This window comes from Rana temporaria, chromosome 3, assembly GCF_905171775.1.
Source record: "Rana temporaria chromosome 3, aRanTem1.1, whole genome shotgun sequence".
NCBI lineage: Eukaryota > Metazoa > Chordata > Amphibia > Anura > Ranidae > Rana > Rana temporaria.
The window spans coordinates 305,525,181-305,539,301 of record NC_053491.1 but is presented as its reverse complement, the minus strand read 5'-3'; the positions used below and the strand labels follow the sequence as shown (position 1 = coordinate 305,539,301).

General features: G+C 43.0%; 1 protein-coding gene across 2 annotated transcripts in view; it reads left to right on the top strand.

The window, feature by feature from the left end:
- LOC120932432 (serine/threonine-protein phosphatase 2A catalytic subunit alpha isoform) overlaps window positions 1-14,121 on the top strand; it is a 293,164-nt gene that overhangs the window by 44,440 nt on the left and 234,603 nt on the right. The window lies entirely within an intron of this gene.

The following is a 14,121-nucleotide window of genomic DNA, read 5'->3' as shown; positions in this document are numbered from 1 at the left end:
CGGCGTATCTGTACTGCGACGGCCGGGCGTACCTTCGTGAATAGGCGTATCTAGCTGATTTACATATTTCTAGGTGTAAATCGGCGTACACGCCCCTAGCGGCCAGAGTAAATATGCAGTTAAGATACGACGGCGTAGGAGACTTACGCTGGTCGTATCTTATACAAATTCTGGCGTATCTGATTCTTTGAATCGGGCGCCAAGATATGACGCCTCAGACTCGGATACAACGACGTATCTGGAGATACGCCGTCGTATCTCCTACGTCAGGGATATGCAATTAGCGGACCTCCAGCTGTTGCAAAACTACAAGTCCCATCATGCCTCTGCCTCTGGGTGTCATGCTTGTGCTGTCAGAGTCTTGCTATGCCTCATGGGACTTGTAGTTCTGCAACAGCTGGAGGTCCGCTAATTGCATATTCCTGTCCTACGTGAATCTGGGCCATAGTTCCTTATAAAAAAAAAACTCCTAGTAATTGGCTGTATTTTTGCTGGTCAGGTACACAGATATTAACGAGAAATTTTTTATAATTTTTTTTTTTTTTTTTTTTATTTTTTTTAGAATTTAGGTAAACCTGACTGCACTTTATTATTACGAATTGAAGAGGTTTATCCCTAGAACAACAAAAAAACAAGAAAAATCTAATTCTAGGGTCCTCTCAAAGAGGAACAAAAAAAAATAAAATGGACAACTCCTCTCCCTATTGGTGATCATGGTCACTAACAAATTTACAAGTCAGGTTCTAAAAATATTAAAAAGCAGAGGTTAAACATTGGTTGTCAAAAACTTTTAGAATTTAGTCAAACCCGACTGTACTTATTACTAATATATATATATATATATATATATATATATATATATAATATAATTTTTAGAGGCGTTTCCCCAAACCAAATAAAAAAAATATAGTTCTAGGGTCCTCTTTTTGATAAAAAAAAAAAAAAAGTTTATTTGAAAAAGCAATATAACATAACATACACTGTCACAAATATAACTGTATACCGCCAATAAAAATACAGGCATTTAACCATCTTGGGCATGAAAAGAGAAACCAACGGTATAACATACATTCGTAATGATGTCTCCTTCTGTACATAGAAAGTGACAAATCAACAATCAATGCACAGAACAATGCAATGTACAGTGTAACATGGTAATTGAAGACAGGATTCTCGACCCAGATTGATACGATCTCGACAGGGAGAGCTTAGAGTTGAAATTACCACCTGGATAATTGAAAACTGTCAATACAGAGGAAAAGAAAGGGAAGAAGAGAGGAAAAAAAAGGGGGGGGGGGGGTTTGGGTGAGAAAAAGATGGAGAGGGGGAAGAACAGACCACCAAGAACTAACAGCATTTTTCTCAAATAGTTCAAATACCCATACATCATAGGGAGACATCGTCCTTCATTTGCAATAGTCTATCTTTAATGAGTTTTGAGGGACCTAAATCGGGAACATTAAGCCATGGCTGCCACATTGAGTAAAACTTTTTCAGAACATTCCTATGTTAAGTGATTTTTTTTCACGGATCCGTAGTCTGTTGACATTGTCTACCCGTCTGTACCCTGGGAGATATCCAAAGCCTCGCAATCGCCGTACTGGCAATATATAAGAGACGGATTATTGCTGTGTGACCATTAGGCTAGAGCGAGGGTACCTCCAGTGCACCGAGTAGACACACAAGGGGATCTTGTGGGATCGGTAGTTGATATGCCTGAGAAATGGTAGGAAGAACATAGTTCCAGTACCGGAATAGCTTTGGACATTTCCACATCATATACAGTAGGTCCCCGTCATGTATGCAACATTTTGGACAGAGTGGTGAGTCTCGATACCCCCAACTATGTAGGCGGACTGGGGTCCTGTACACCCTATGGAGTAAGAATAAATGTGAGTCTGCGGGACGCAGATACGGAGACCAGTGGGGCTAAAGTAAGGCATAGTTCCCAGGTTTCACCATCGATGGGGCCTAGATCTTTCTCCCATCCCCTTCTCCATGGAAGTGTGGAGGCATCATGTGTGATGCTGAGCAGTTTAGTATATATCCTGGATATCATTTCCTTCTTCTCCCCCATCAAAAACATCTCCGTCATCAGAGGGTGTACCAATAGCAAAAACAGAGACAATCTAGGTTCGGTCTGTACTGCATACCTCAACTGTAAGTAACGATAAAATTGCAATCTGTATAAAGAGAATTCCTCCCTAAGGTCTGTAAAAGATTTAAGGACTACACCCCTAAACAGTTGAGCAATATAGTGTATGCCTGCCATTTCCCAAGAGCGTAAATCTTTAAGTTTAAAGGGGTGGTTCCCCCTAAAACACATTTCTAACAATAGATTCGTAAGACCGTTACACTGCGGGTAGGCTGGCTTTTTTTTTTTTTTTTTGTACATACCGAGATCTCGGCGTTTCGTCCCTTGTCAGTGGGCGTTCCTAGTTGATTGACGTTCCTCGGACGGGCGCATACGTGACGTCACGACTTTCCGAAAGAAGCCGAACGTCGCTGCGCAGGTGCCGTATAGAGCCGACTCTATACGGCGCATGCGCAATGACGTTCGGCTTCTGTCGGAAAGTCGTGACGTCACGTATGCGCCCGTCCGAGGAACGTCAATCAAATAGGAACGCCCACCGCCATGGGACGAGACGCCGAGATCTCGGTATGTACGAAAAAAAAAAAAGCCAGCCTACCCGCAGTGTAACGGGTCTTACGAATCTATTGTTAGAAATGTGTTTTAGGGGGAACCACCGCTTTAAGGAGTTCAGCAAAGTATTTGTTACCCCATATTGGGGTGAATGGACATACCCCCCTAATCTTCAGTAGCGACCTAGTGTACGTCCACAGGGTGTTTAATAGCCTAATGGTGGGGAGAGAGCCTGGGATATGTGAGTCCCAACTCCAGGTGAGACAGTGCAGACATTTTCGAGTCGCAGGGGATTAAAGGGGTTGTAAAGACAAAACTATTTACCTCTTAAATTAAAGTCTGACAGTAGCTGATAAAGTAAAAAGTAATGTTTTGCATTATAACTAGTTTGATACCTGTTGAAATCGAGTTGTTTTATTCACCTCCGTCACTCCTAAATCTTTATTCTCACTGACTTCCTGGTTTGCGGTGCTCGTTCATTCTTGCTACATCACGGCCTAATGGGAATTACAGTTCCCATTAAGCTTAGCCTCCATGCCTGTGAGGGATAAGAGAGCATCTTCACGCAGGGCTGTAGTCATAGGGAGGGGGTGAGCACATTCTGCTTTCCACCATGCAAAACAGCTCAGATGCTGGTGGAAAGCAAGAAGAGGAGAGACAGGAAATGGCATTTTCAAACCTGGATTACTGTATTTTGGAGGTCAAAAGGAAAAACGAGGTAAGTGATATTTTAAATGCTCTTGCTTACAGCAATCAATTGATCTAATAAAAAACGAACCTTTAGTGTTCCTTTAACAGCGATCGAATAGGATCTTCTGTATCTCTCTCACCCCAGTTACCAAGGTGCTGGAGCTGGGAGGCCACAAAATAGTACCGTGCGTGCGGGACGGCCATACCACCTTGATCCTTGGCTAATTGTAGTGACGAATGGCCAATACAGGACACTTTATTGCCCCATATTAAGTTTCTGAATTGGGCATCTATTTGGGTAAACCATGTATGGGGTATCCACAGTGGGGCATTGTGGAAAACGTAGAGCAGCTGAGGGGCCCAGATCATTTTGACCAAGTTGGCCCTCCCTGTAACTGAAAGGGGAAGTTTAAACCATGCCGAACAATTTGCACGAAATTTGCGAAACAGTGGTACCAAATTTAGTGATCGGTATTGAGTCGGGTCAGCAATGACCTGTATGCCCAGGTATCGAAACTCCTCCACTAAGAGAATGTCCTTAGCGCAATTAGGGAGCTGAAGAGTTAGGGGGGTCTAAAAGTAAAAGCACCGACTTATTCCAGTTAATGCTGAATCCCGACAGCTTCCCGAAGTCTGCGATCAAGGTCATCACATTCCTTAAGGAGCTGTCCGTGTCCCCAAGATATATCAAGGTGTCAGCTGCATACAGAGAGATCACATCTTGTCTGGGACCCCTACAAAAACCTCTGATGTCTTGCGAAGCCCTTGCATGTATAGCCAGGGGTTCCAATGCCAAGGCAAACAGCAGGGGTGAAAGAGGGCACCCCTACCGAGTCCCCTGGAAAAGTCTAAAGGGATCAGACAGATCTCCATTGATACGCATTCTGGCTGACGGGGCGCTATACAGTAATTGGACCCACTTAAGGAATGTATTGCCCACCCCAAATCTCGCCAACACCTCCCAGAGATAGGGCCACTCAACGCTATCAAATTATTTGGCAGCGTCCTGGGGGCCTCTTTTTTAAATGCGCACCATACTCTACCGCGGTTTTGTAATTGTGACCTGCATCGGGACCGCCACAGGGTGGAATTTACTAAAGTTTTTGGCCCTAAAACATCCTGATTTCCGTCTCCCTTGTTACCTCCTCCAGGACTGCTCCTGGAACTCCCCACCCCCATATGTCCAGCCAGGCCCTACCCTTTCCACACCTAGGTGTCCCTAAAAACTATTTTATTCCGGGAAGCCTACCCCACCTTCACCTAAAATATTCTCTCAGCCAGCTCCATATCGTATATTATTTTTGTTCCACCCCCTCCCCTTAGATTATAAACCAATAGAGAAGGGTCTCTCTATTCACGTCTTGCACAAGCTGTTGGCACCATTTTAAATCCTGTTACCCAACTTTTAACTCCTCCCCGAATCCCAACGGAAGTTTTGGTAAGTCTAAGGGGATGTCAGGATTGCAACCTGGGGGTTCCTCCTGCTCCAAAGAAATTAAGCCTCTCTTTTTCCGAAGTATGAAAAAAAAAATTGTCTGGATAACCGGATTGAAAACCACCAGCCACCAGGTACACCCGATCTCTCATAGAGGTTGCGCACCTTCTCCCTCCTATCAATTCGGTAATCGGACAATGTTATCCTTCACTCCTACAAAACAAACGGCCTTCACTATTCAGACAGGACTTGCATGAAACACAGGAGTCTAGTGCCACACTGGGACACTGGTCTTCTTGGTATGCAAGACACAGACAACCAGTTAAGGTACACAAGTAATATAGGACAGTAAGGACACCTATGGGTGGTATTTGAGGAGAATACTGCATGCCCACACCTATATTCGGAAGTGAGGGCCCTTGGAACAGCCAAGAGCTGGTATCGCACCATACAATCTTCCTGCACAACTTTTCTCCAGACTCAACCAAAACTATACAATATGAGACCAGACCTATACACTTTCAACTTGTATGCAATCAGGCAGGCCCTCGTACCACACGTCTGCAGGTAAATATAAAAGAAATTGGAAAACAAAAATTGCATAATATGTATCCAGCAGTGGGAACTGCTGCTACCAGACACAACTGACCAATAAACTAAAAAATCCCTTGCAGTACTTGCAGTACTGAGGCGCCGGGATCACTGAACAGTAGGGGGGTACACGAGCTGACCGTTTTGCCTCAAAACACAGATCTTCATTAGGCAATTGGTAACAAATGGCCACAAAAAAAACTGACAAACTGGAAACTCTAGGAGAAAATAGGATTGCATGGTGACACGGAAGGAAACAGGTGTGGACTACATTTTGGGGACATATAGCTAGGGACATTGGCATACCTTTATCCTAAGGCAATGCAACCTTGTACAGCCAGGCATAACTGTCCTAAACACAAGTCTACTCAAAGTAGCATCAGACCTTTTACCTTTTAGAGCTATGGAACTACACGTGTCAGCATTGCTGATCTTGGAAAACGGATATGCAACGGATCTATGGCCGATCCATTTCTAACTCTGGAGAATACCCAAAACCCCTTTTACCACTAAGTGCAGTACCCCTACAAAGATTTATAACACTTCTTAGCCTAATATATATGTGTTAGAGTGCCAATTATCCCCTGCAGTCTTACTCAACTTTTCATTGAAAAAAATAATATGCAGACTTCAGTTAGTTGGTTCTGCTACAAATCAATCAGAACATACAACCCACACTAGGTGGTCCAAATACATGGCCAAATGGAGTTCCAACTAGATAATGGTGATGAAAACCTAAAACCTTTACATGTGAAACCCGACCAACCAGGAAAAATGTTTTTTTTATAAAGTTGTCTATGGAGGCTATGATTTCCTCTTGTTCTGAAATCCAGAAAACCCAACTATTAAATCTGAGGGCTAAAACCCCAATAAAAGTTGGTAATAAACATTCAATTTTTCGCCTGGAAACAAAAACGATTGTTATATACCGTATTTATCGCCCTATAGCGCGCACCGGCGTATAGCGCGCACCCCAAACCTAGAGGAGAATCCTAGGGAAAAAAAAGAAATACTGACAATTTACAAATACAGTTACTTCCAGTTGCCCGGCGGCCTAGTCCGGTCCGGCGTCCGTCTGCGGCATTCGTGGTGTCCTCCCCGCTTCTCCCACACTGTTTTTGAATGCCGTCGCCGACATATACCGAGTGCAGTACACTCGGCTGGGCTCTGTACTGTACTGCACTCTATATATATGTCGGCGGCGGTGCTCAGAAAGCAGGGATCGGCGTATAACGCGCACGCACGATTTTCCCCTGATTTTATGGGGAAAAAAGTGCGCGTTATACGCCGATAAATACGGTACCTGTAACAAGACCTTAGCATATGAAACACAAATATACATTATTACATAAACTGTGCACTTTTTAAAATACCAAAAATTGTTGAGCTCAACTTTTTATTAATATGTATTACTTAATACGTATTAATACCACATGGATTTTTGTTTTATGTTATACCAATAATTCCCCCTCAAAAAAAATATATACACCACGGTGAGAAAAACAATTTGCAACTCGTAATAAACCTTTTAACGGTACCATTTATCAACCAATCATAATACTTCATCACAACCTCTCGCAGAACTCTCTAAAAACGCACATTTTAGTAAAGGCACCTTTCAATTCACTATTACAGATAATTATCTTGGCTCAGGTCATTTGCATGTCAATACCATCTGTTTTACAGTCTCACAGACCTGTTCGGAAAGAAGGGGGGGTCATTTGGGCTGTCGGCAGCAGAGAACACACGTCACACACTTAGCTAGGTCGAAGATATCCTCCTAGACTACACACAGATCAGCATGTTTTCTATCATAACCTGTACTTCTTAAACCCCATAACATCTGTTTTGTAAGGTTCCTCCTCGTCCCCCTGTTGATCACCGTCACTACTCTGGGATTTTTTTTTTTTTTTCCCAGTTTAAAATAAATTTATTGAAGAGCAGTACAGTACACGTTATTGCCGCCAGCACATACTGGGGCCAGTATTAAATACGTACAATGCTTGTCAAAGTATTCATGTCAGATAAACAACCATCTTTAGAGGAAAAAAAAGAGGAAAAAAAAGCTAGGTCACCCACCCACTTCGTATGATAACAATTACATAAAAGCAGGTATCCCCTATAAGTGCACTTAATTCTATTGCCAGTCCCGACACCCCCTATGGGCACAAACTGTGTCGGGGACAGGCTAAATCGATAAATTCAGGAGATACATTCTTAAATACAGAACTCTTCTTGCGGCTCCGGAATAACAGAAACCTCCAGAGTCGGTCGAGAGCTCTAAAGTGAGGAGATTAATACTAGGATCTAGTAGTTCTTTCCTCCTCTGAGAATCCTAACGATACCTACCGAGGCATACAGAAGCTCCTGTGGCAGACCAAGGTACAGTGACTGCTATCAAGCGTTGTATTAGTGAGACCAACAGAAATAAATAATATAAAAAAAAAGGAAAAGATAGCCTAAAGATATAGGAGCAGAAAAAGAGAAAAGGAGAAGAAAGGAGGATATTGCCAGCTACAGACTGTAAACAACTGTAGAATTCGCCTAAGATTCCAGCGTGAGGGATATACCAATATGTCTAGCCCAGGGCTCCCAAATCGCCTCAAATAGATTAGTAGTGTTTAGAATTGAGCTAATCATTTTCTCTTGGTTCATGATCCAAGATATTTTCCTCTTGGCCACCGGGACAGATACCGTAGGTTGTTTCCTTGCCCCAGCTAAAGTAGTTTTTGCACCTAAGAGCATAAAATCAATCAGTTTTTGAGTAATTTTGTGGGCTTGTGGGATGCGGACTCCAAGCAACGCTATCTGAGGGGACTTCACCACCGGGAAGCCCGTTACTTTTCTGAGGAGGTGAAAGGATTTTATTCCAAAATCCTCTAATTTTTGGACACTCCCACCAAATATGTAGCATGGAGCCCTGGGCTTGACATTCCCTAAAACATAGCGGTGAGGCGGTCGGGAACATCGCCGCCACCCTACTAGGTACCAGATACCATCGCATTATAACTTTCAGATTAGCTTCTATTAGAGAAATGTTAACAAGTCCTTTGAAAGCTCTCGTTCCTACCTTGTGCCAGGTCCCAGGTCTCTTGTAGATCTCTTTCCCAAGCCTCCATGTACGAGAATTTGGACGTTGGTTCCGATAAGGATGTGTATATTATAGATATGCCTCCCCTTTGCTCCGCCTTTTGGCTACACCATTGCTCGTAGCGAGTGAAGATGGGGGGAGAGGACTTGTTTTTCCAGAGCGATGATACAAAGTGATAAATTTGGGAATATCGTATTTTCTCAGAGTCCGGTAATTCCAACCTCTCCACACAGTGTTTCAACGAGAGCGGACCAGAGACAGAGAAAAAGTCCCCGATTCTGTAAATCCCCTTGTCTATCCACCATTGAAATTCTTTGGCATCCATTCCCGGGACAAACTGGGGGTTATGAAAGATTTGTGCCAGTGGGCGAACATTTGATATTAAGGAAGGAAGATGCCTCAAATCGTCCCACAGTCTAAAGGATTGTGACAGTGCAGGTGACATTATTGCAGGCCTGGACTTCTGGGAACACCACATCAGTTCCTCTAAGGAGTGATTAGGAACTGCCTGTCTCTCTATCTCAATCCAATCAGGCTTCTCAAGTTTTGAGTACACCCTGGATAATTGTGCTAGTCTAGCTGCTTGGTAGTATTTGATCAGGTGCGGGAGACCAAGTCCTCCTTTTGTCTTTGGGCCGTATAGAACATTTTGTGCTAATCTATATCCCTTACCTCCCCATATAAATTTAGTATTTTACCCTGAAAAGACCTGAGTTGATCTCTCTTAATCGCTATCGGAAGGGATCTAAACAAGTAAAGTAATCTAGGTAATGGTGTCATTTTTACAGAGTTGATTTTGCCCACCCAGGAAATTTTATGTTGTGCCCACATCTGGAGGTCAGCTTCTAGTTTGCGAAACATGGGGGGAAAATTAACTTGGTAAAGGTGTTCAAATTTAGGAGTTAGGTTTACACCTAGGTATCGAATAGAAGTATCTGCCCAATTAAATTCATAAAGGGATTTCAACTGATCAACAATTGTACTTTGAATTGAGACGTTTAACCACTTCCAGACCGCTGTACGACTATATACGGCGGCACTTTAAAGATACATATCTCGGTAACGGCAGCAGCTGCTGCCACAACCGAGGTATCTATCTTTACTGTCAGCGGTTCTGGTAACGATAACGGCGGTCTCCGCGGCGGATGCGCCACGAGATCGCCGTTATCGGTGGCGGGAGAGGGCCCCCCCCTCCCGCCGCTCTCCTGCGCTCTCCGCCGCTTACAGGAGCCGTCGGTAGCGGCGGAGGAGATCGCGACCGTTCGGGAGCTGAGCGGGGACGAGACTGAAGGAAAAATCTCCTTCGCCCGTCCCCATAGCTCGGCTGGGCGGAAGTGACGTCAAAACGCCAGTCCCGCCCAGCCTCTTAAAGAAACATTTTTTTTTTTTTTGTCATTTGAAAAAATGACATTTTCCAATTTTTATTTTTTTATTTTTTTTTGCTTTTTAGTCTAAATATAAGATCTGAGGTCTTTTTGACCCCAGATCTCATATTTAAGAGGACCTGTCATGCTTTTTTCTATTACAAGGGATGTTTACATTCCTTGTAATAGGAATAAAAGTGATCATTTTTTTTTTTCCAGTGTAAAAAATAATAAAATAAATAAAAAATAAATAAGAAAAAAAAAATTTTTTTTTTAAAGCGCCCCGTCCCAACGAGCTCGTGCGCAGAAGCGAACGCATACGTGAGTAGCGCCCGCATATGAAAACGGTGTTCAAACGACACAAGTGAGGTATCGCCGCGATCGTTAGAGCGAGAGAAATAATTATAGCCCTAGGCCTACTCTGTAACTCAAAAAATGCAACCTATAGAATTTTTTAAACGTCGCCTATCGAGATTTTTAAGGGTAAAAGTTTGACGCCATGCCACGAGCCGGCGCAATTTGTAAGCGTGACATGTTGGGTACCATTTTACTCGGCGTAACATTATCTTTCACAATATATAAAAAAATTGGGCCAAATTTATTGCTGTCTTATTTTTTAATTAAAAAAAGTGATTTTTTTCCAAAAAAAGTGCGCTTGTAGGACCGCTGCGCAAATATGGTGTGACAAAAAGCATTGCAATGATCGCCATTTTATTCTCTAGGGTATTAGAAAAAATATATATAATGTTTGTGGGTTTTAAGTAATTTTCTAGCAAAAAAAAATGTTTTAGTCTTGTAAACGCCAAATCTGAAAAACACCCAAAGTAGAGAAGTGGTTAATGCTTGGGATTTGCCCATGTTAACCCTCAGACCAGATATATTTCCAAAGGAGTTAAGTATCTTGCAAATGTTTGGAAGCAAGGTTATTGGGGAGGAGACGAATAAAAGGAGATCGTCTGCAAATAAAGCGCATTTATGCACTCGTTGCCCACATTGTACCCCCTTAATATTGTGATCCGTTCTGATGGCAATGGCAAGCGTCTCAATCGCTATGGCGAAAATCAATGGGGATAGTGGGCAACCTTGCCTAGTGCCCCTGGCAATCTCAATCGGATCTGAATAGTAACCCTTTAGTTTGATCCCTGCTTTTGGTGCAGAGTATAGTGAGCGCAGTAAACCTAAAAAAAATTCCCAGAACCCCCAGTGCTTCAGGACAGAAAAAAGGTATGGCCAAGAAAGAGAGTCAAAGGCCTTCTGGAGATCCAATGACAGGAGAAACCCCTCCTGGGAGACGCCCCCATCCCAGCCTGACTGAAGGATCGAGATGATATCAACTGCTCGCCTGACTTGGTCCGGACCCTGCCTACCTGGTATAAAACCAACCTGGTCTTTATAAATGTAATGATTAATAAAATAATTTATCCTATTAGCTAAAATTTTGGTGAGTATTTTTAGATCATTGTTGATCAATAAAATGGGCCTATAGTTTTCCACCTGTTCAGGATCCTTATCTGGTTTGGGGATAACGGAAATAAAGGCCTCATTCAAATGAGGATGCATAGCTTCCCCCTTCCGTTTTAGAATTAAAAAAAAATTGTAAGCCGGGGGGCAAGGGTATCTGCAAAAGTTTTGTAGTATGGCGCCGAGAAACCATCCGGTCCCGGCGCTGAACCCCCCTTCAAGTTTTTAATTACCTCTAGGGTTTCCTCCATTGAGATCGGAGCCTCCATAAGGTCCACATGGGTCTCATGGAGGTTAGGAAGTGGCAGCTGGTCTAGGAAGGATGTAATGTCAGACCCTTTGGCACCGTTAGTCGCCTGGTACAAAGTAGAGTAGAAGGCTTGGAATGCATGAAGTATACGTTTGGGATTAAGAGTTAGACCCATCCTGAGTTCTTATCTTTGGGAGTGTAAATGTGCGGAATCTCGGTGAGAGCTTAGTGGCTAACATTGTGCTCATTTTATCTTTATGCTGGTAGAATCTTGCGCCACACCAGCCCATTGATTTTTCGGCCTTTACCGTGAGGGCTAGATTCAATGCCACCCGGGCCGCATCCAGCTGAGATAGTGACCTTTGTCTGATCTTTTTTATGTTTTTTACATAAGGCCGTAAACTCATTTTCAAGTTTTTCTACCTCTGCGGCTTTGTCTTTTTTAAATTTGGAAGCAACCTGGATAAACTTTCCTCGGATCGTAGCTTTGTGTGCAGCCCATAGCATCTCAGCCGAGATTCCATCAACATCATTCAAACTGAAGTATTCATTCAAAGCCCTATCGATTTCTGTGACTATGTAAGGGACATTCAATAAATTTTCATTGAGCTTCCAATGAGGCATGTCTGCTCTGGCTAGTTGTCCCTGTAAGGATAATACGACCATCGAGTGATCTGACAGTGCCGTATCTTTTATATAAGCTTTACTAACTAGAGGGATATGTCTGGAGGAAATAAATATGTGATCGATTCTAGAGTAGGATCGATGTGGATTTGAGAAGTGGGTATAATCCCTTTTTGTAGGATTGATTTCCCTCCAAACATCTACAAGACCCTGTTGAAATATCAACTTTGCTATCCGGGAGCTGGCTCTAGAGTGGCGGGATAGCTGTGATGAAAGTGGTCTGGACTTGTCCAAACTCTGATCAAACGCAACATTGGAGTCACCCCCAAATACTACCGTCCCCTCCAGGAGTGGCACCAGAACATCAAACATCGCTTGAAAGAAATTAGCCTGGCCTTTATTGGGGGCATAATATGAGAAAAATGACAGTTGTTCATCTACTACTCCTTTGACCAAAATATATCTGCCCTCCGGGTCTTTATGTACGAAAATAGATTTAAATTTACACTTTTTTGCAAATAGAACTGCTACCCCTCTCGTTTTATCCTCGGCGTTTGCTAGAAAAAATTGGGGATAGTGAGCATGAATGAACGCGGGGGAGTAACTGATAGGTAAACGGGTCTCCTGTAAAACCACCGCCATTTTTTGGGAATGATATGATTGAAGCATCTTCCTTCTCTTAAGAGGTGAATTCAGGCCCTGTACATTATGGGAGACAACTCTAAGTGAGGGGGATGGCGGAGAGTTATGAGGCATGATCACAGAATGAGCGGGGACATGTGTATGCATTATCACTTACTTCAGAGGACGAGAGGTACGATGAATGGAGGCACGACCTATGAACGAGACCTGGACCTGGAGCGAAGCACACGAAATACTGTGTCTGTAGTCTGGCAATCAAAGAAAAAAAGGTTAGAAAGGAATAAAAAGAGAAAAGGAACAGAAAAATATATGTCAAAATAGCTTAATCTATGCCAGCGACAATGGGAGAGCAAAAATTCTGACCCACTATCGCCAAATACTAAACCAATGTAGCCCCTATCAAGGGCTACAAGACCAGCTCCCGACCTCTGAAAATCCACAGTCGAGAGTTAGTCGGAGGCGCAAGGCAGCCGCCTCAGCCACAGCCATCCTTGTTGTCAAGGAAAAAGTAACGTAGTTATTAATGAATCATATCATTAAGAAAAAACTGTAACAATCTATAATAAATAGATCACGGTCAGCCGGAACACTCAAAAAAACAAAACAAAAAAAAAAACAAGTAATGAGCCTTTTCTGTGTTGAAAAATGCAAATGGAGCGGGAGGAAACATATACAGTCAATGTTCCAGGATCTGATACTGTTCCCTTTTTCCTATTCTACTTCTCCCTCCTCCCTCTTCTTCCCTCCACCTCTACCTTCTCTGCAAGGAAATAAATAAAAATAAGAATCTGAAGGGATATTTTTGGATTAAACCGTAGCAGAGGGTGGGCAAAAGTAAATAGTCCCCGAAGCATATTTTGGGGTTCTGTTCAAAGTCCCGAAAGAACCTTGATTGTAGCCTCTCATATCAAGTTTATAGAAATAGTAACAGCAACTGGCTCAACCTCCCTTAAAGAAACAGGGACAAAAACAGGGTGCTGTGAAGACATTCCTGCAGGTATAAACAATGTAGGTAGAGATAAATAACATTAACATTAAAGTTCATCGTTGTAAGGATCCCCATACACGGAGAGAGGATCCAGACGGACATCACCTCAGGGGATTCTCCTGGGTGAATGGAAAAGAGAAAAATCAGTCACTTTTCAGAGGTCAGGTAGTCACTGGATCCTTAGTGCGTCTGCTTTTATTCATTTGCCGTGTAGAAGAGAGTGGACTAGTCGGTGTGGGACGTTTGGAAGATCCCGCTTGCAGATTGGATGTGTCCATCGCCAGATCCTGCTTTATGAACTTTAGGGCTAGCAAGATTTTTTCTCCCTCTGAGAGCGTGGT